At 53.1% G+C, this 21963-nt stretch overlaps 1 protein-coding gene across 1 annotated transcript in view; it reads left to right on the top strand.

Annotated features, from left to right (window-relative positions):
* The first annotated feature begins 10195 nt into the window (after positions 1-10195).
* LZTS3 (leucine zipper tumor suppressor family member 3) overlaps positions 10196-21963 on the top strand; it is a 46152-nt gene continuing 34384 nt past the window's right edge. The window contains exon 1 of the mRNA XM_054293310.1: positions 10196-10374. The gene's annotated coding sequence lies outside the window, so the exon portion shown is untranslated. The remainder of the gene's footprint in view (positions 10375-21963) is intronic.

Genomic DNA, 21963 nt, shown 5'->3' with positions numbered 1-21963 from the left:
TGGATCTTGGGAAAGGGGAGTCCTGGGGGCAGGGTGTTGCTCTTGGTCTGTATTTGAGGCTAAAAGAGACCTCCCAAGAGTGGGATCATGGAGCAGGAGGAGCCAGCATTGGGCAGCTCTCAGAGGAGCTGCTCCCAAGAGAGGGTCCGGTTCTCCAAAAAAGGGTCAGGTTCCCCAAAAAGGGCCCTCACCAAGCACTCACAGCTCTGCTGGTCCCCAGCCTGGGTCTCACTGGGGTTCACCTGTGCTGGGACAGGACAGGACATTGCTCCTTCCCTGATGAGATGAGCCTCAGAGCAGAGCTGAGACACTCTCTGGCCACCATCCAGCCATGATGTCTGAACTTGACAGGCTGTATCCCTCCTGAAACACCGGGAGTTATCTCTGAGTGCTTGAAAGCCAAAACCTCCTCTCTCATTGCCTCAAGAGCTGCAGGAACGGCATCAGCAACACCTTCACGTGCCCAGCCACATTCCTTGGCTCAAGCTCTTCCATCCCAGTGCCTCATTCCCTCTGGTTTTACCAAGATTCTAGAGGTTTCTCCCCCATGGCTTTCTGCCCTTATTTCCTGACATCCACAGGTGTTTCTGTTGCCATCATGACCTGGGTTTCAGGAAACCTCCTGGTGGTTTTGTTCTGCACCAAGCTCCAGACTGTGAAGAATTTATCACCCAAATATGTGAGGGAGGCAAATGTCAGGCACAGGGAGCTGATGGATGGAACAGGGAAATGGAATGAAGCAGGATTTTGGCCAGAAAAGATCTTTAGCACATGGTTAGAGCTTGGAATAAAATCTTACCAGGACCCTTCTGATGGGGACACTGAGGTCCCCAAATGAGGGGACAATCACTGCAAACCACTCCCCAGACAGAAAATGCTCGCCATGGGTAAAAACTTTCTTCTCCCTGCTTGGGTACCTGATTGAAACCCCACAGGAGGAATCTGCATTCCAAAGCTCCATCACACCCCTGAATTTTCTCCAAAATCGGTAAAATCAGGAGCCAAGTTACAACCTCGTATTTCTCACCCCCCTTTCCATGGTATCATCCTTGCAAGGACAGAATCCCTTCCTCTTTCCTGCAGTGGGGATGCACAGGCTCCTGCTCCCATCCCAGATGGCATCCCCAGGAGCAATGGCTCCGGATGGACATGTCACAACAAAACCTCCTTTCTATTTATACACTGCTTGTGACCTTCAGCTGTTGCTGCCCAGCTCTGGACGCAGCACAAACAGATTTTCAAACATCCTGGGGTTTGTTTCTGAGAGGTGCAGAGGTTCCTTGTGTTTTCCAAGGGGTCATGGAGTGCAAGGGATCCAAACCTTTCCAGAAAGTGGCTAATAGGCTGGGTTTTTTCTGTCTGTATCATCATTTCTGGGGTTAAACTTAGTATTTAAAAACACAGATGGGCTCAGTTTAAAGACTGGGAGAGGATCCAATTGTAAGTTGTCCAGCTGGTAAAACACCCTCACTGCTAAAAAAACGGGTGAACTTGGAAATTGAGGCAGCTCCATCTCCCCATCCCTGCCTCTCTCCCTGTGCCTTTTCCCAGCTCCTCTGGCAGTGCCATGAACCCCCCAAAAGTTCTTCACAGCACAAGTGGGGTCAGTCCTTGAGCCACTCACCCTTTCCCCCCTGTTGCACAAACCCATCTGACCTCTCTGCATCTCTGGCCACGAGTCAGCTTTCTCTCTTTCATTAAAAATGTGGCATTTCCCTGAGCTTCTCCCAGTTTTACTTTGTTCCCTCAGAAGCACAGGCACAGGAGGGGATGCAGGAGTGACCTTTGGTGGGATGTAAGGCTCTTGTGATGGTGCATCAGCCTCTTGGTTGGCTTCATTCACAAGGTGTATCCTACACAATTCTGCATAAATTCATCCCATTAATGGGAGGGGAACATCTTCTCTGGGCTCCAAGCCCAGCTCCTCTCCTTGGGCAGGAGAATGTGTCAGCCCAAGCTCTGACTTTGTGGTGTCCCAGCATCAGGAGGTGCCTTTGCACCAAGGGATGTCCTCAGCTGCAGGTTTACGGTGGTTTTTTTGGGAGATGCAGGATGGGAATGAGGCAGGAGAACGAGACTTTCTAAGTCAGCAATTGAAGCCTTGTAGCTCCAGGTATATGGAGAAAGTGCTGCTCGGAGAGGAATTAAAATAAAATTTAAAAAAAAATTTAATAAAATAAAAATTAAAATGAATACAATAAAATTTATATAAATTATAAAATTAATATAAAATTAAATTAAATTAATATTGAAGTATAAAATTGATATAAAAATAAAATAAAGTAAATAAAATAAAATTGATATAAAGCAAGTTGTGGGTGTGGTTTGGGGAGGGGAAAACACAGATGTGGAAGGATCTGGGTGGTTATTGCATGTTCAATAAGGAGCAGTTGGAGTCAGGAAAGAAATCACAGTTTTATAGAGAGTAAGGGAGAATATCTGAATGTGAAATGAGTTTTGGGGGCTCACAGGGAAGGATTGGCTTTCCCTGCTTCAGGGGTGCTGTTTCCACTAAAAAATGAAGCATTTTTTTCCCTCAAAGCCTGCTTGGCTCCCCTTGCCTGGCTCCATTCTGGGGGGAGAATTGCCCAGAAGGATGGGACACAGTGGGCACTGAGCAAACCAACCCCTGGGGATGGGACAAGGGACCAGGGCTGCTCCAGCCCAGGGCTCTCACAAAGGAGGGACCCCTCCTTTGCCTTCAGCAGAGAGAAAAGCACTGGAGAGAGTGGTTTGGATCCCTCTAGAGCCCTGCTGACTTTCAAAAGAGCTCAGATATTGATTTCTGGGGCTGTGCTTCTCCCTGGAGGACTGGAAAAAGCCCAAGGCGGTTGCCTAGGATGCCTGTAAACGGTGACTCTGAGAACAGCCTTGTTCTACAAGGACCTTTCCTGGTGGAATTTGAGGCCAAGGTCATTCCCCTAGGCTGCTCTCCAGCAAGCAGGCTGTGCAGATTCCCAAAAAAAAAGGTAGAAATCAGGATAAAGATGTTGGAATTATTTGTTGCAGTGTATTTTAGAGTGCTTTCAAAGTTTGAATCATCTTTGCAACTTGAAATCAGTTTGGATTTATCAGAGTTTATCTAAAAATTGGCGGAAATTAAAACCCAGAACTTTATAAAATCTGAAAGTGTTTGAGCAATGTTAGTAGAAATGAGTGACAATTGGCACACAGATGTTGCAGAGAAACAGGGTAAAGATTAGGTTTTGGACCAAAATGTTGATGGACCAAAGGTCCAAATGGACCAAAATGTTTGGACCAGAGGCCCCGAAGCCTTTCTGTGGCAAAGAGGCAGAGATTTCCATCTTGCTGAAGTAGCTGATCTGGAGAGCCCAGAGCCTACACTAAGAAGAGCTGGAAGATGTTCTTCAGCCACTCAGATGTGTGGGGAGAGGTGCTAAAATGACCCCAGAAATCCTCTCTGCAGGGGGGTCCACATGGAAACTGTCTGTGGCTCTCTGGCACGAGTGTGGATATGGGCACAGGGTGCTGAGGTGGCCCAAACTCCACCTCAAATAGATGGAAACACTTGTCCTAGACTTGTCCTAGACCCACAGAATTATTCAGGTTGGAAAAGAGCTCCCAGATCAAGCCCTGACTGCCACCACTCCCACAGAGACACAGCCCCACATCTCATTTTTTGAACACTTCCAGGCATGGCAACTCCACCACTTCCTGAGGAGTCTGTTCCAATGATTAACCTCTCTTTCAGTGAGGAGATTTTTTCCTAATATCCAACAAAAACCTCAACTCAGTGAGGTTTTGAGCTCAGCCTCAAAACATGCAGTATTATCTCCAGCAAGGATCTCCACCATAGGTGATGCCAATGGAGACCCCATTCTATGTCTGCCTCCTCCTTGTAGGTGCCTCAGATATTCTGGGACACCTACAGAGCTCTTGGACACCCCTTGGAAAACTAAACCCAGCTCAGATCAACACAGACAAGGATCTGGGACTGCTGCTCACCTGGCACTGGTGTGGACACCAAGGTGTGGTCAAAACGTCCTTGAGGAGTGACAGCCCCAGGAGTAGCAGTCTGCACCCAGGAGTGTCCAGCACTGCAGCCTGAAAATCAGGGGGCTTGGTTTGGAAAGACACTAAGGAAGTGCTAAGGAAGGCAGGAGCCTTCCCTGAAATGGAAAATGCAAACACTCTCCTTCTGAATTGTTATAAATTTGAAATTAAGGGGGGATCAGTCAAAGAGATGGGAGCAGGAATAACAGTTCTTTATTAGGGAAGAAAATAAAAATAAAATTAACGATGTAATAAATCAAAACAACACTGCCAGAGTCAGACCATGCCCTGCCCCCTGTGTGTCAGGGTGGTGTCCCAGCCCCATCCCATGGGGGCTCAGCCCTCCTGCAGTGCCAGCTGTGGCTCTGCTGCAGCAGGGATCCTGCACAAGGGGGGAGTTTTCCTCTGCAGCTCCAGGGCTGCTGCAGATGGGCCTGGGCTCCCTCTGGCAATGCAGGGCAGCAGAAAGCTGCTCCTCTGGCAATGCAGTGGGCAAAGGCTGCTGGGGTGTCCCAAACCTCAGATTGGATCCAGGTAGGAATGCTTGGCTCCTCCCCTGGGCGGAGCATCTCCCCATGGGATGATGGAATTGGATCAGCCATGCAGGGACACTCACTGGCCATGGACAGAAGATAATTAATAATTAATGGCCCATGAACAGCAGAGATCTCCTGGAGGGAGGATTGGTTGTGGAAGAGATAAAGAAAACTGCCCCGTGAACAGAAGATAACTGCTCCACCTCTGACAGATGGGGATAGAACACACACATTGCCTTGCAATCTGGGACATCAGGGAATCAGAGTCACAGCTGGAAGGGACCTTAAAGACCATCTAGTTCCAACCTGGGGCTTTCCACCTTCCACCATCCCAGGTTGCTCCAAGCCCTGTCCAACCTGGCCTTGGGCATTTCCAGTGATCCAGGGGCAGCCACAGCTTCTCTGAGCACCCTGTGCCAGGGCCTCACCACCCTCACAGGGAAGGATTCCTTCCTGAAGGAGCAGCCCTCAGTGCCCAATCTTTGCTATCTTTAAAAACAATCAGCTCCCACTGACTCCAGCATGATCCCAAGGATGCCCTGCAGCCTCCAGGGCTGCACACCCCTTGGAACGCACTCCCAAAGAAAAGGTTCCTTGCTCTTTCCCCACTAAACATGAACCCACAGAGGTGTAAAAGCTGCCAAACCCGAGCTGTGCCTGCAGCCTGGCATGATGGATGGCAGGGCTCAGCTGGGAGCTGTTTAATTTGGGTGAAAGACACTGTGTGGGAAGCAGCCCTGCCTGAGCTCCAAGGTGTGTAGGAGCCAGCTCGGTTTCATCTCAGCTGATTCTAGCAGCAGAGCGTCGCTTTGGAGAAAAGCAAAATGCCAGGAGCTGTGGAGGGGGATGGAGGTCAGGACAAATCTCCCCATTCACTTTTGCAGGGATGAGAGAGCAGCAGTGAAGCTTTCAATGGGAGTTTTTCCATGAAAGGACTGTGAGAGATCTGGTGTGGTGCTGAAAGAGGAGATAACCTGCAGCCTGCCTGCCTTGGCCAGCTCACCAGGCTCATAGCCCTGCACCCTCACCTGGAGGAAGCCCTGAGGTTATTCCCAGCAAAGCCAGCAGTGTCCCCTGAGCATAAAATCACAGTTTGGTTTGAGTTGCAGAAGTCTTTTATAGGTTATTTAATCCCACTGCTGCCATGGGCTGGGACACCTTCCACCAGCCCAGGTGGCTGCAAGACCCATCCAGCCTGGCCTTGGGCACTTCCAGGGATCCAGGGGCAGCCAGAGCTACTCTGGGCACCAGAACAAGTTGTTGTTCAACACCAACCCACAAAAACCTGCCAGGGCCTTCCCACCCTCACAGGGAACAATTCCTTCCCAATATCCCATCCAACCCTGCCCTCTGGCAGTGGGAAGTCAGTCCCCTTGTTCTGTCACTCCCTTGCCCAAAGCCCATCTCCAACATCAGTTCTTCAAATTCCTTTGGAGAAGAAGAATTAAAGAGAACTTTACAGAACCCCATAACCCATAGATCTCTCCTTCTTTGCATGACTCCCCAAACATCTCAATTTCTGGTCCTTCTCCTCAAAATCCAGCAAAGCCATCAATATCCCCAAGAAAGACCTCCTGCTTCTCCCCAATACTTGGAGAGACCTCCTTGCTCCTGAGCATGTTCAGCCTGCCATGATGAGACAGCCCTTGGCACTGGTATTTCTGAGCACCCCCAAACCATCTGCTCTCCTTTCATCCCTCTTCTGGGTCCCTGTGAGGAGGAGGAGGCTCCAGCTGAGAGAAAGGGACAGGCCGCCCACTTGTGCTGAGTAACCATTGCCAAATTGGATGCCAGCACACACACACACACACACACACACACACATATTTCCACCAAGGCTGCTCTGAACAATGGTCCCTTGATGATTTGCTGTCTCAAACTCTTCTGCTTTTGGCCGTGCTCCATGGGGAACAGGCAGTTCAGCACTGCCCTTCACATCCATTGTGCCACGGGCAAGGAACAGGACACAGTGATCCCTGCCCTGGGAATTTGCAAGATGAAGGCTGGCACGTGGGCAAGGGCAGAGCTGGGTCCTCATCAGTGAAGGGGGAAAAATTCCTCCTCCTTCTCATCACCACTGGGCCTTCACTGCCCATTTGGAAAGCCTGGACACAACCCCAGCCCCACTTTGTAATCATCTTCCCAGATTTCCTTCAAACATTGCTGTAGTGTCTACAAACCCATGGGAAGAAGTTAGGGAATGCCCAGCCAAGGTTGGGCAGCCCATTTTTCCAAGGGTGTGACAGAGTAGTGACACCCTGAGTGGCACCAGAGTCACATCCTGATGATGTCCTACCTGGAAGGTGAGCACCAGTGATGGAGGAAGCACTGGGAGATGTGTGAACCCAGGAAATGGGGTGAACTGAGCAAAGTCCTGCTTGCACAAGGTGAGAACGAGTTCATGGTTCAGGGAGTGCAGAGATCAGAGCAGAGGGAAAAAGGACTTTTTGTTTCTGAGGTTCTCAGAAGCCAAATGTTTGATCTGATTATTATTTGTGATACTCAGAGGTCTTTGCCCAGCCCTGGATTCTCTGCCCTGCTGGTTCCTGCTTGCCTGGAGAGATCCTTCCAGAAGAGACCCCATCCATCCGCACGCAGCGATCCCGGCTTTTGCACCGTCTACAAATAGTTGGTGCATGCTGAAAAGAGCAGATCTGAAGCCACAGTTGGCAAATTGCACCAACAAGCATATTCCCAGCGAGGCATTGTTCCAGTTTGTATATGTCTGAAAAGAACTGTTCAGGCATATGTTAAAGTTGGCACCTTCTCCCGAGGACTCGCTGCAAGCTGACGGCTGGAGCATGATCACCACAGCAAGGCACACAAAACACTCAGCAAATAAGGGAAAACAGAGTCCACTCAGGGTTTGAGCAGGGCCAGGACGAGGATGAGGAGTGGGGGCAGAGTGCTGTCCCCTGGGGAGAGAGCTCATCCCACCCTGCCATAGGGAATCTGCAATGAATGGAGGGGGATTGGTGTTGAGGGGGAGAGTGAAAATCCTGCAGCAAATAAGGGAAAACAAAGTCCAAATTTGGAGTTTTAGAAGGGCCAGGGTGAAGATGAGGATGAGGATGCTGTCCTCTGGGGAGAGAACTCATCCCAGCCTGCCATAGGGAATCTGCTTTCTGCAATGAATGGAGGAGGATTGGTGTTGAGGGGGAGAGTGAAAATCCTGCACACAAAACACTCAGCAAATAAGGGAAAACGAAGTCCAAATTTGAGGTTTTAGAAGGGCCAGGATGAGGACGAGGAGTGGGGGCAGAGTGATGTCCCCTGGGGAGAGGGCTCATCCCAACCCACCACAGGGAATCTGCAAGCACTTGGAGGGATTGGAGTAAAGGAGGAGAGTGAAAATCCTGCACATAAAACACTCAGCAAATAAGGGAAAACAAAGTCCACTCAGGATCTGAGTAGGGCCAGGATGAAGATGAGGATGAGGATGTGGAGTGAGGGCAGAGTGCTGTCCCCTGGGGAGGGAGCTCATCCCACCCTGCCACAGGGAATCTGCAATGAATGGATGAATGGAGGGGGATTGCTGTAGAAGAGGAGAGTGAAAATCCTGCGCACAAAACACTCAGCAAATAAGGGAAAACAAAGTCCAGTTGGGATTTTAGCAGGGCCAGTAGGAGGATGAAGATGAGGAGAGGGGTCAGAGAGTTCATCCCAGCCTGCCATAGGGAATCTGCATCTGCAAGCACTTGGAGGAGTTGGAGTAAAGGAGGAGAGTGAAAATCCTGCACATAAAACACTCAGAAAATACGGGAAAACAGAGTCCACTTGGGATTTTAGCAAGGTTGGGATGAGGATGAGGATGAGGATGAGGATGAGGATGAGGATGAGGATGAGGAGAGGGGGCAGAGAGCTCATCCCAGCCTGCCACAGGGAATCTGCATCCATGGACAGCTGCAGCTGGGGACAGGGTTCTGGGCTGGCCTGGTGGAGCTGTAACACCATCAGAGCATCTCCTCTTTGCAGGGCTGGGTTAACTTTTGGACTCAGTGATCTTAGGGGCCTTTTCCAACCGAAATGATTCTGTGATTCTGATTCTCAGCTGCAAAACTGGACCTGCCCAACCTAGGAATGACCCATTTGGGTTGGGAGACTCATGCAGGCTCCCTCAGGGTGTCCAGGAGCACTGGAGTGCCCCTTTCAGAGGGCAGCTGGGGCTCATCTCCCATCAGGTTGGTGCTCAGTCCTGGAGGTGTGTGCTGGGGTGACAACTGGAGCAGGGCTCATCTGAAGCAGCACAAAAACCTCCATGAGCTTCCTGTAGGACACCTCCTACCCTTGCATGGTCCCCAAAAGAAGCAGCACTGCCAGGCTCAGAGCAGGTCAGACTGCCCAGGAAGGCCAGGACAGACCCCCCCCCAGGTTGTCCATGCAGGATTTGAATTGCTCCACAGCTTGGCAGTGCTGGTGGGAAGCAGCAGAGTCCCACCCACAGCAGAGGTGGCTTTGCCCAGCCTGTCTAATCCTGGTCCTCAGAGGCTGTAAGCAAATCAGGGAGCCTCAGCTGCCCTTTCCATCCCAGCAGGATCACACACAGCCCCTGGAGCTCTGTCAGCAACAACCTGTGCAGGGAGATTCTCACAGCCTGAGGTTCTGGGGGAGCAGCCGAGGGCCTGGCCAGCACCATTAGCAGCAATAATTAATTACCTGCTCTGCTGTTTCACTGGAAAGCTGCAGAATTCAGTAGCAGCAATTCCTGCCTCTTTCCTCCCTCCTGGAGGAGGGATGAGCAGATGAGCAGGAGGGGTGCCACCTCCAACTATCCATGGAAAGGCTGAGGGGAGAGCAGAGTGTGCTGCAGGACCTGAACTGGGAGCACTGTGCCACCAACCCCTACATGGGCAGCACCATGAGCTTTCCCTTTCCCTTTCCCTTTCCCTTTCCCTTTCCCTTTCCCTTTCCCTTTCATTTTTCCTTTTTCCTTTTTCCTTTCCCTTTCCCTTTCCTTTTCCCTTTCCCTTTCCCTTTTGGACCTCTCATTTCTCCTTGGAGAAGACAATCAGTGCAGTGTCACAGTCAGGAGCTGCCCTGCCTTCAGCCCTTGCCCATTTGGATGTCCCTTTCTCAGCTCATCCCTGTCAGAGGGAATTTGGGGAGTTTGTCCCCATCCCCTGCCAGCTCAGATCCTTGGATTCTCCGTAGGATGGGAGAAGTTGTTTCCTCCCCCACACTGACCTTACATCCCCATCAGGGGTTCAGGCTGTGCCCCCTCCACCCCAAAGGGAAATGGGGAGGAAACAGGGACCAGAATGGGATTTTCATGGTGGATCCAGGCAGGCAGAGTTGGCTCCCACCCCGGGGCTGCCCGAGCTCCTCCAAGCCCAGCCAGACCCCCCCCTGCCCCACTGCCGGGCTCTATTCGGGGGCTCTTTTTTGGGGGGCATAAAGCAGGGGACAGAACCAAGGCACCCGCACACCCCAAACATCCCGGAGCCCTGCTGGGGGGACAGCGACAATGCGAGGGAGGTGCGAGCATCACCCCAGGCGGGTCGGCGGGGACAGAGCCCTGTCCTGGGGGGTGGCGAGGCAAGAGTTAAAGGGAAGGCGAGCAGATCCTCCTCCATCCTGCCGGTGCTCGCTGTTAGGCTGCTGCTGTGACAGGGGGTGGGGTCGGGGCTGGCCGCCGTTTGCCGCAAGAAGGGGGGGGAAACGTGGCTGCGAGTGAATGTGAGTGTGTGTGTGTGTGTGTGTGAGTGCGAGTGTTGGTGACACAGGACAAAATGAGATAATGAGACCCCTCGGACGGGAGCGGCCGCCCGGCTGCCACCAGCCCTGATCGCGGCCCCATCGCTGCTGCCCGGCATCCCCGCCAAGAGTAAGGCTGGGAAGCGACTGGGAGCAACTGGGAGAGGGGGGAGGTGGGATGGGGATGGGGATGGGGATGATGATGAAGGGGGGGTCTCCCGGGGGTGGGGTGCACGGAGGGAGAGGTTTGATCTGATTATTATTTGGGGACCTGATGCTGGAGCTTGGCGCGCCCGAACCACCCACCCAGATGTGATTTGGGGAGGGGGGAGGGGAGGAGGATTTTGGGGAGGGGGTGGGGTGGAGGATGGGCTGGCAGCGCCGATTTCGGGTGTGACGGAGGGGAGGGAGCCGTGTTTGTGCCTAAAGTCGCAGCTGCCTGGATTTGGCCCCGCGGGGCCATCGGGATGTGACAGCACCCAAAAATAGAGTGCGAGGCGGGGAGGAGCGGCGAGGGGAGGGGGGGCAGACTCGTGTGCCAGTGCCAGGGCCGGGTTATTCCCCTTCGTCACCTCTCCCTCGCCTTCCCTCATTTATTTCTTTGGTGTCGGGGAGGGGAGCGCTGCCTAGGGCTGGGGGTTGGACCGGAGGCACGCAGGGCTCGCTGGCGGCCGGGTGATTAACGTGCAGTTGCTGGGAATTATGTCATTGCCTCGGTGCTGGGTGGCCCTCGCCCAGCAGCGGCGGTGGGGAGGGACGGAGGGAGGGAGCACGTCATGGCAGGGGGGTCCCCGCCTGAGGCTTCACCCCGGCTCGGCGGGCACGCAGCGTTCCTCCCCATTCCCGCTTGGGACATCCCCTCAGGAGGCTGGGCAGGGATGGAACAGCGGCCCCCAGGCCAGGGGTGCACGCCCACCCCGCTGCTCCTGGGGGTCCCGGGCTCCATCCCCGCGTTGTGGCCGCTTCCCATGGCTCATCCTGCCCGGAGCAGGCGGAGGTGAAGGTGGGCAGCCCCTCTGCCGCCTCCCACCCCGGGAGACCGCGGGGCTGGAGCTGCTGCAGTGCAGCACAGAGCCCCATCCGCGCCCCTGGGTGTGCCCGGGGCGAGCAGGGACCCTCTTTGCCACCCCGTCCCCTCCTCGGAGCAGAGGAGAGAGCCTGGGGACCTGTGGCTGCCAGCGGCCCCCCGGGCCAGATTGGTCCTCTGCTTCAGAGGAGGGTGTTGGGCTGCTGAGTGCTCCTCACGCTCCTGGGCATTCCCTGAGTACCCCCTGGGCATCCCCCTGGACATTCCCTGAGTACCCCCTGAGCATCTCCTGAGCATTCCCTGAGCACCCCCTGAACATCTCCCCTTGAACATCCCCTGAGCACCCCCTGAGCATCCCCTTAGTACCCTCTGAGCATCCCCTGGGCATTCCCCTGAGCATTCCCTGAGTACCCCCTTAGCATCCTCTGAGTACCCCTTGAGCATTCCCTAAGCATCCTCTGAGCATCCCCTGAGCATCCTCCTGGGCATCCCCTGAGCTTCCCCACACCCTGAGTACCCCCTGGGCACCCCCGGATCATCCATCCTCTCCTGAGCACCCCCTGAGCATCCCCTGGGCACCCCCTGGGCACCCCCTGAGCACCCCCTGAGCATTCCCTGAGTACCCTCTGGGCATTCCCCCCTAAGCATCACCTTGAACATCCCCTGAGCACCCCCTGAGTACCCCTTGAGTATCCCCTTGAACACCCCCTGAGCACCCTCTGAGTACCCCTTTAGTATCCCCAGAGCACTCCCATCCCCTTCCCCCCGTGTAGAGCTGGGGAGGGAGCACAAGGCCCTGCCAAGTACAGACCCTGCTGTCCATCCACAACCTCTTCCCTCTGCTCCACACCCCGTGGACCCCGGGCAGCTCCGTGGAGCCCAGGGCAGCTCCATGGATGCCCAGGGCAGCTCCGTGGATCCCAGGGCAGCTCCGTGCTCCACGGCAGAGGCTCGGACAGGGAGAGGATCAGGCCGGAAAGCTGCAGGGAGATGAGCAATGGAGGTGGGAAGGGCGGGCACGGCTCTAGCGGGGCATTTCTGGCATTTTCTGCCCCACAGGAGAAGGGGCGATGCCGACAGCTCCCTGAATTCCAGCTGGGAGCCAGAGGTGCAATGGCAGCCGGGAGATGCCGCTTGCCCCGCGGAATAACCTTTGGCATCTCCCTCCGCTCCCAACACCCTCCGGCACACCCTTCATCCTCAAAGTTGCTCAGGCAGAGGATTGTGCCAGCTCTGAGCCCTCCAGGGAGGTGCTGGCATGACGGGGGAACGCAGGGCACCCCAAATTTGGGGCAGGCAGGGAGCGGGAGGCCGCTCCATCCCCCGGCCGTGCCCTCTCCGGGCGGGCTGGGATTGTTTATGTGTGGCCCTGGTTGGAGCGGCGATCTGGCGTGGCTAAATATAGCAGCGATGCTGTCATCCGAGTTCAGCCTGGCTGGGGAATTTATTTTCTGCAAAGGCTGCGAGGCGAACGGGCTGGGAACAGGCGTGGAAATGCCGGAGCCGTGCGATGGTGCCCTGGCTGCAAGGGCAACGGGCACCTTGTCCCCAGTGTCGTCTTTGTGATGGCAACAGGGCACAGGAGGAGTGGTGGAGGGGCTCAAATTGGCCCTGCTGGTTCGCTGGGGCATTTAAACACAGCGTGGTGCCTGTGTGGCTTCAGTTCTCCATGCAGGGATCCCCTCCTCCTCTTCCTCCTCCTCCTCCTCCAACTCCTCCTTGCTGGCGTCCCTAGGGATCAACTCCCAGCCCTCTCAGATGTAAAAGGAGCATCTGAAAGTCCCGCATGTGGCTGTGGGTATCTGTGAGAGAGCAGCAGCTTGTCCTACAAGAAGTGGGATTGGAGAGCCCTCCATCCCTAGGGGCTGCAGCATCAGCCCCGGGCATCCCCTGCTGCTTCCATCACCATGAAAAGAGCACTTTTGATCACCCATCCCGGGAAAAAACGGGAAAAGAGAGAGAAAGACAGGTCCCCTGACTTGCAAAAACACACCAGGCAGATGGGGAGGGTGTTTTCCACACATGCACTGTGAAAACCACGTTGCATCAGCTGTCGGAGCTCCATGTGGATGGAGCAGGAATGTGGATAAACTGGCTGCAAAAAAAGTTTCTGAATGGAGTTCTATCCCGACAGGGAAGGTTAAGAGTTAAGAGGGTGTTGCTGGAGCTGGTGAAGGGTTTAAAATCTGCTTTCTCCCAGGGCTGTCAGAGAAATCCAGCAAACAAAGGGTGAAACAAGGAGATTTCTTGTTTCCCTTCTCAGAGGATCTTTCCCATTAGTCATTCCTGTCACAGGAACTGGCAAACACGGTTATTATTTGAGGGATCTGAAAGTGAAATGGAGGCACACGAGGCCAGGAGCCCAGACATCCCTGTCCCTGGGTTTGGGGAGCAGGCAGAGACCCCCCAACCCCTGTGGTTCCCCCACACCTCTGCTCCATGCTGGGTAAAGCCTCTGGATTCACCCTCTGGTTGTGGGAGCCCTTTCCAAGGTCTAGGGAGTGGCATCCCTGGTCCTTCCCATCCCAAACCATTCCAGGGTTCCAGCAGGACAAGGTGGCACCAGGAACCATAGGTTGGGATGCTCCATCCTGGAGGTGGTGGTGGACCAAAACCTTGAGATCCTGCAATAATCCTCAAAGCTGCTTCCCCAAAGCACCCAAAACTCAGCTCTTCCATCACCCCACAGCCCCAGGCACCTCCATGGGGGAAAGGACCAGGATGAGCCCCACCATGGGTGGGAGGAAGGTCCAAGGAGCTCCCTGAAGGACAAGGAAAGCAAAGGTAACTGTAAGGCAGCCATCAGGAAATTGGGATGGTTCGTGCCTTGTGATCTGGGCTGGAGCCAAGAGCTGTCCTGGCAGAGGGAGCTGAAGGTCCCCTTGGGCCATGCAGGAGCTGCAGGAGTTCCTGCAGGGCTGCAAGGCTGGGGATCAGGTTCTCAGGGATTGTGGCTGAGTTTCCAGCTCACAAAAATGGGGGTTTGCCATGAAGATGTAAGTCCTGTCGGCTTTTTCTGGTTCCTGAGGCAGAAGGATGAGTTTTGTCTGGGCCCATTATGAGCCTCTCTTTCCTTCAGGGCCAAATCCTGACCACAGGCCAGTGAGAAGCTCCAGAGCCAGCAGATTGGTTTAGACAGGTGTGATCCCAGAATCCCAGACTCACTCAGGCTGGAAAACACCTCTGGGATCACCGAGTACCAACCTTTGACCAAGCATCACCACCCACCAGCCCAAATAAACCAGAGCTTATCCACTCATTCCTTGGGTAATTCCAGGGACTGTGGAATTACCACCACCTCCACCTCCTTGGAAAGCCCTTTCCAATGCGTAGCAACCCTCCCCATGAAGAAATTCTCCCTGATGTCCAACCTGACCCTCCCCTGGCCCTGCCTGAGGCCGTTCCCTCTCCTCCTGTCCCAGTTCCCCCCCTGGCTGTTCCCTCCTGTCAGGAGCTGTGCAGAGCCACAAGGTCCCCCCTGATCTCCCTTTTCTCCAGGTTGAGCCCCTTCCCAGCTCCCTCAGCCTCTCCTGGAGCTCCAGACCTTTCCCCAGCTCTGTTCCCTTCCCTGGATTCTCTCCACTCCCTCCAGCTCTTTCTTGTTTTGGGAGGCCCAGAAGTTTCCCCAGCACTGGAGGTGCCCCAGCAATGCCAGCACAAGGGGCAGGCACTGCCCTGGCCCTGCTGCCACCCCAATTCTGAAAAATTCCAGGTGCCATTGGCCTCCTGCCCACCTGAGCACACCTGGGCTGGTGTCCAGCCCCAGCACCTCCAGCTCCTGTGGCACCAATGGGCAACAGAGCCCGTTCCCTTTGCAGGAAAAAGGCAATCAGATCATTAACACATGCTGCTCTTCACACAACCAACCTCACAAATATTTATCAGCTGGAGAAACACACGGGCTCACAAGTTGCCAAGTAACATAACAAGAGGAGCTTTTAAATAAATATCTGTGCTTCTGTGGGTGAGGAATTAACCAAATCCCTTGGTGTGTGGCCCAAAGAGCTGCTTTCCTCTGGAAGGAGGAAAATAATGATCAGGAATAAAAAGAATGATCCAAAGCAGGAATGAAAACCTGGGATAAGCGGTGACTGTCTGTCTGTCTGTCCAGCACTGGAGGGAATTCCTGCTGGGAAGGTCTGGGGAGTGATGCCAAAAGTTGGGAGCAGGATGGGATGGGGGGCTTTATTTAGGAGGGGAGGTGAGAACAAGCCCAGTGCACCAGGCTGGGTCTCATCCTGCACCCTGTGCCTCTCCTGAACACCCACAGGACTCATCTTCTCTGTAGGCTCAGGATTTCTTGTTGTACAAGGTTGTTTCTACAACCTCATTGTTGTTCTCCATGTTCCCTCCAGCCCTGAGAAGAGTCCATCCCTTCCTCTCCTAACCAGCTGGGAATGTCCCAGAAATCCAGCAGGAACATTGGGATGGGCAATTCCCCCTGTGTGTTTCCCAGCAGAGCCCAGACAAACTCATCTCCTGCAGCTCAGGAGGGCTTTGGGACCAGCCAAACCCAGCCTGCTGACATTCCCCAGCCTGCCCAGGTTTTGTTCTGCACTGCCCACACAGCCAGGCTTGGTTCCCCTGGTGCTAAATCCTATTAAATCCTTGCTATGAGGTCAGTTTGGAGGTTTTGGGGGTGGTTTGGGGGGGTCCGTGCTGTCAGAGGAGACCGGATAGGTTTGCAGATGGATGGAGGTCTCTCATCCAGTTCTTCCATAGGGAAACTCTGACTTGTGGGGTTGGGATTTCATAGTGTGGACCTTAAAACCATCTCATTGCACCCCCTGCCATGGGCAGGGACACCTCCCACCATCCCAGGTTGCTCCAAGCCCTGTCCAACCTGGTCTTGGACCCTTCCAGAGATCCAGGGTCTTTTCTGGGCACCCTGTGCCAGGGCCTCACCACCTCACAAGGAGGAATTTTCCCCTAATATCCCATCTGAGTCCCTCTCCAGCTCTGTTGGAGGCCCTTTATCTATTGGAAGGTGCTGGAAGATCCCCCCAGAGTCTTCTCCAAGCTGAACACCCCCAGCCCTCCCACTCTGTCACCTCATCTTCTGGAGATGTTCCCATACAAATCCGCCATCTCCAGGCCTTGGCCTGAGGGTTTTGCAAGTAGATTATAATTTTGGGCCCATTTGGGGGCCATTTTGGGCCCATTTGTGGTGTCACTTTGGGCCCATTTGGGGGCCATTTTGGGCCCATTTGGGGGAAATTTAGGGGTTCTTGCCTGAACCAAAACATGAGGAGACACAATTTGGACATGGAGCTGGTTGGCAAAGTCAACTTGGAGAGTGGTTTTGGGGGGCAGACACTGCCCAGTCCTGGTGGGCCCAGCTAGGCCCAGCCCTGGTGGGCCTGTCTGGGCCCAGTCCTGGTGGGCCCAGCTGAGGGGGTGAGATGACTCTGACTGGCTGAGGTGATGGTGGTGGGTTTCACCACCCAGAGCAGCTGTAGATGCCCCATCCCTGGAAAATCTGGGATGTGGGAGCTCCTCCCTGTGCCCCCAACCATGGCAGTGCCCCCAAGCACAGGGGGAGGAGGTCAGAGCTTTTCTTAGCTCAACTGCTGGAGCAGGGAAAATCAGCCCAGCTTTTTGGGCGCAGGAGCTCATCTCCTTGTCCCTGCTTTCTAATTATATCAGCTGATCTAGCACAGGCTCCTTCACTCCCCACGGGCTGCTGCCTTCATTCCATCCCTGGCTGTGCCTTTGGCAAGCTCTTGGAGGAGCAGCCAAGGCATCCCAGAGGAGACTGTGGCATGGCAGGAGTGGCTGCTTCACCTCAGATGTTCCCCTGCAGTGCAGTCCCTGCCTCCAGCACTGCCAGGAATGGCAAGGGGACAGGGGACAAGGGACAGGTGAAATATGGGTCTCTTTGAGCCAGGTCTCCATAAGCTCTTGGAGATCTATTTCACACCCAAGATAGCTCAGCTACCTTAGAAGGCATAAAATCAGCAGGATGGCTTCTGTGGCAGTGTTGGAAACAAAAAGGTTTTAATAAAAAGCAAAATAACAAAACTCTTTACAGGAAAAACCAAGCCAGGTGCAAGAGGTTCTTGCTCCTGGTAAAACACCTCACAAAAGTGATTATTTCCTTTTGTTCTCTTCTTTTTCTAGTAAATTACTCAGGTGGGACTTTTTACCTTCTGTCCAATTGGCCATCCTTAAGTTTGAGGTGAAGTCCCCAAAGTCCAATGAGATATCTTTTCACTTAATTCAGGAGAGAAACTTCTGGGTTTTTTTCCTTTTTATGGGGACAAAGGACAGTTTTGTCACTCCATCAACAGGGGGCACATTCCTATATCTCACCCTTTCTATATATCTAAAAGGAAAGAGGAGAAAAGAATATGATTTGAAAAAGTTTTATTTTTGTCTGTAGGAATGGAAACATTCCTGTGCACCAAAGTGTGGGATGGGAAGACAGGAAATGCTGTTCTCATTATGGAGATTGGCTGGGATTTCTTCTCAAGGTGGCTCAGAGACACCAGGGCAGAAAGGAGAGGATGGAAACATCCCCCAGAATCATCAGGGATGCTGGGATGAGATGGGCAGAGCTGCATCCCCACAGGCCCCTGCACCCCAAGGCTCTCCTGGCCAGGGGAGGGGGTCCCTGGTGGTCCAGGAAAAGACCAGGATCTGTTCTTGGCTCAAATCTCTCCCTCCTCCAACAAACACATTTCCCAAAAGGTCTCTGCTAGGAAAACCCACATCTCCACCCTGTGCAGCTCAGCAAGGACACAAACACCCGTCTGCAGGAGCAGGCTGAGCACAGTGCCAGGCTCAGGGAGGCCCTGATGCTCTCCCAGCTCCTCCAGCAATGTAAATAAATCACTGCTGCCCAGCTGGTGCCCAGCCAGCCCCTGCACAGCAGGACTTTGTTCCTCTCCTTCCTCCCGTCTGCTCTTCCTCCCACCTGCCCCACTCTTCCTCCCTCCCAGTGCTTTCCCAAACCCCAGGACTCGATCTCTTTGGGGATCAGGGTGTCCCCAACACGCAGGAGTGGTGTCAGTGCTGTTGAATTCCAAGTGGAAAGTTTTTAATCTGTTTTTTTTTTTCCCCTGCTGCTGGCACTCAGCGCCGTCCTTGGCGCATTCCTCAACCTCAGTTTCCCTCTGCAGCCTCCCAAGGGGTTGTACAGACTGGGGGCTAATCTGGGACTAGGATGAGGTATTTCCAAACCAGACTTTGTGGCTGAAGTGGTGAATGTGCCACCTGCAGGTGTTTGGGGTGGGCAATCCCCCTGTCTGTTTCCCAGCAGAGCCCAGACAAACTCATCTCCTGCAGCTCAGGAGGGCTTTGGGAAGAGCCAAACCCAGCCTGTTGACATTCCTCAGTGCCAGCCAAGAGCTTTGCCTTCCCCTCCACACTCTCAGGGGCCCAAATTAGCTTTTAATAATAACATTTCATTAGAAAAAAAATTATTAAATAAATAAATCCCCGTGCAAACAATCCGGCCTTGGCGCCCGCCGGGACAGCAAACACTCCCCGAGGGGCACCAGGTGTGGTGCATTCCTGATAGCTGGAAAAGAAAGGAGCCATTATTCCATTATTCCATTCTTTCCCTCTCTGTGCCATGTCAGGGTGAGCAGGAGCAGCCAGCCAGGCTCCAGGCAGGGCTGGGTTGTGCCCAGCACTGTGGGAGGTGGGTACCTGGCTTTGGGAAGAGCTCCCTGAGCCAAGCCCCGAGCTCCAGAGCTGATTAATGGTGGCGTTTCTTTGTTCCACACTTTCCTCCTGGCGGAGGTGAGGCGTTTCAGGTGATAAAAGGGATCTGTTTGTTTTAAAAAACGAGCCCTGCAAGTCACCCCAGCGATCCCTGAGTGCCCATGTTCCTGGCACAGCCATGCCAGCCTTTGTGTGGATGTATCCACCTCTCAGAGGTTATTCCTCACAGCTGGAAAACTTGATTTTTCCTTCTTTAATGAAGTTTCCCATCGATCCATTGTTGTCTTTCCCTCTCATACTCAGAAAAGAAGCTGAGGACAGACAGGACACGGTGTTACAGCCCCAACCCCAGCTTTGACCAGGATAAAAAGCAGGGAAAACCCTTTCCTCCAGCTCTCCATCCTTGCCTTTGGAGTGCAAAGCAACTTTGCACCCCTCCAGGGTTTAAAAGGCAGGCAGAGATTTGGGCTGCTGGATAATGTTTCTCTGGGCCAGCTGCTGGGATAAAACCGGGGCATCTGGCAGCTCCTGAGCTGGGCAGCTGAGCTCCTGCCTGAATTCCAGCATGGCCTCAGAATCACAGAATTCACAGATTCACAGAATTCACAAAATTCACAGAATCACAGAATTCACTGAATTGGCAGAATCACAGAATCCACAGAACTCACAGAATTCTCAGAATCACATAATCCACAGGATCATAGAATGCACAGAAGCACAAAATTCACAGAATCCAGAGAATTCAGAAAATCCACAGAATTCAGAGACTCACAGAATTTGCAGAATCATAGAATTACCAAATTCACATAGTCACAGAATAAGGGAATCACAGAATTCACAGAATCATAGAAATCACAGAATCACAGAATTCACAGAATTCGCCGAATCACAGAATTCACAGAATAATAGAATTCACAGTATTTACAGAATCACAGAATTCACAGAATCACAGAATTCACAGAATGAGAGAATCAGAATTCACAGAATCCATAGAATTCACAGAATCACAAAATCATAGAATTTACAGAATCACAGAATTCACAGTATCACAGAATGACCAGGTTGGAAGAAACCTTCAAGGTCATCGAGTCCAACCCAGCCCCAACACCTCAATCAAATCCTGGCACCCAGTGCCACATCCAGGCTTTGTTAAACACACCCAGGGATGGGGACTCCACCACCTCCCTGGGCAGAACATTCCAGAACTTTATCACCTTTCTGTAAAAAACTTTTCCCTGCTATCCAACCTGTATTTCCCTTGGTGCAGCATCCGAGGGGCAGCACGGGGGAGGTGACACCCGCCCCTCCTGGGGACATCCCAGCAGGAGCAGGGTCTCCCTTTCATGCCCCGCTGCGGGGACAAGAATCCCTTCATTTCCTTCGGATGCTTTATCCTCTAAGGATCTTGATCCCGGGGGCGAGCGACAAAAACACCCTTTAAATCCATCCCAGGGGCTTAGGGGAGGATTAGCAGATGTCTCTGCAGGCTTTACACCAGGGTGTCCCACCCTCATCCAGCTTCAGGCTTCCCGGAGGAGAAATGATGGATGGAGCCAGCCTGGCTGGAATTGCCCTCGGGACATTGCTGCATCCCAGGCAAGCCCAGGCTGGTCACTCGTTCCCAAAATTTGCCATCGATTTTCACAGAAGAGCTGGTTCTGGTGGGTGTCCTGTGGCACAGAGCTCTTCCCAGGGTGTTGTCACAGACATCTTTTATGAAAAATCCTTTCCTTAGGATTTTTCCTGCTGAGAAGCTGAGAGGCCTCAGGAACAAAATGTAAACAATGGTTATCTGCTGCTGTGGGATGCAACAATTAGATCTTTGATTAGCCCATGTTGGTTGTTTCTAATTAATGGCCAATCACAGTCAGCTGGCTTGGACAGAGAGTCCGAGCCACAAGCCTTTATCATTCTTTGCTATTCTATTCTTAGCCAGCCTTTTGGGTAAATCCTTTCTTCTATTCTTTTAGTATAGTTTTAATATAATATATATCATAAAATAATAAATCAGCCTTCTGAAACATGGAGTCAGATCCTCATCTCTTCCCTCATCCTAAGACCCCTGTGAACACCACCACAGGGTGTTTCACCCTGGAATTTTCCAGGAGGGAGAAGCCCCCCCGTTTCCCACCTTTGGGGGATCCCTAGAGAGGAGCCCGGGTAATTCCCCAGTGAAAATCTGACTTCTCATCCCAGCCTGCCTGGTGGGAATCACCCCTCTCCGTCACCCCTTTTGTGTTCACAAGTCATTAATTACTGCCTCACTTTCCATTCCCAACACTTTTCCTCCTTAATTTACCTCAGCGCTATTTTTTGGTTTGGTTTTTTTTCTCCCCCTTAATTTCCCTGCTCCCCCCCACATCCCTTTTAGGTCTCCTCAATTCCCATCCCCGAGGGCTTTTTTGACGGCCAGGACTCTCAGGATGCTTTTCCTGCGGCAAACACCAGCTTGCATAATAGCTGTTGACACCACAACTTCATTTGAATCGATCTTGTTTGCTAATTAGCTGATTGCAGTAATTGGCATGCATTACCTTGGGGGATTCTGCCTTGCTAGGAGCGGCCAGTGGCCAGCCCCAGAGAGGTGGGAATAGCAGCAGGGAGGTGATTCCTGCTCCAGAAACACCTTTTGCAGGTATCCGGGGATTCCTGGAGCTGCAGAGGAATTTCTAAAGGGGAACCACAGCCTGCTGCAGGGGTTTTTAACTCTTGGAGTGCCTCAGAGCCGCCAAAATGTCCAGAGTAGCTAAAATGGGTTAAAGTTCCTGTTCCTGGGGCGAAGGGAGGAGGATGTGACTCCACTCTGCCTCAAAATGCAACTGGAGATGACTCAAACGCTGGGTTAAAGACAAACCGAGTGAAGCAGCTTTTCTCAGAGGTCATAATTCCCTTCTGGAAATTCCCTGCCACAAATTCATGGAGGACGAAACAGCATTAGAGTGAGCGAGGGGGGAGCAGGCAGCATCAGGGACAGTGTGCTCGGATGGCAGCAAACCTTGGGGGGATCCAAAGACAATTTTGGCT

Source organism: Melozone crissalis, unplaced genomic scaffold, assembly GCF_028551555.1.
Source record: "Melozone crissalis strain CALT ecotype California unplaced genomic scaffold, PUWL_Pcris_2 ptg000132l_1, whole genome shotgun sequence".
In the NCBI taxonomy this organism is placed as follows: domain Eukaryota; kingdom Metazoa; phylum Chordata; class Aves; order Passeriformes; family Passerellidae; genus Melozone; species Melozone crissalis.
Note: the sequence above shows the minus strand (reverse complement) of the source record. Positions and strands in the feature narration are given on the sequence as shown.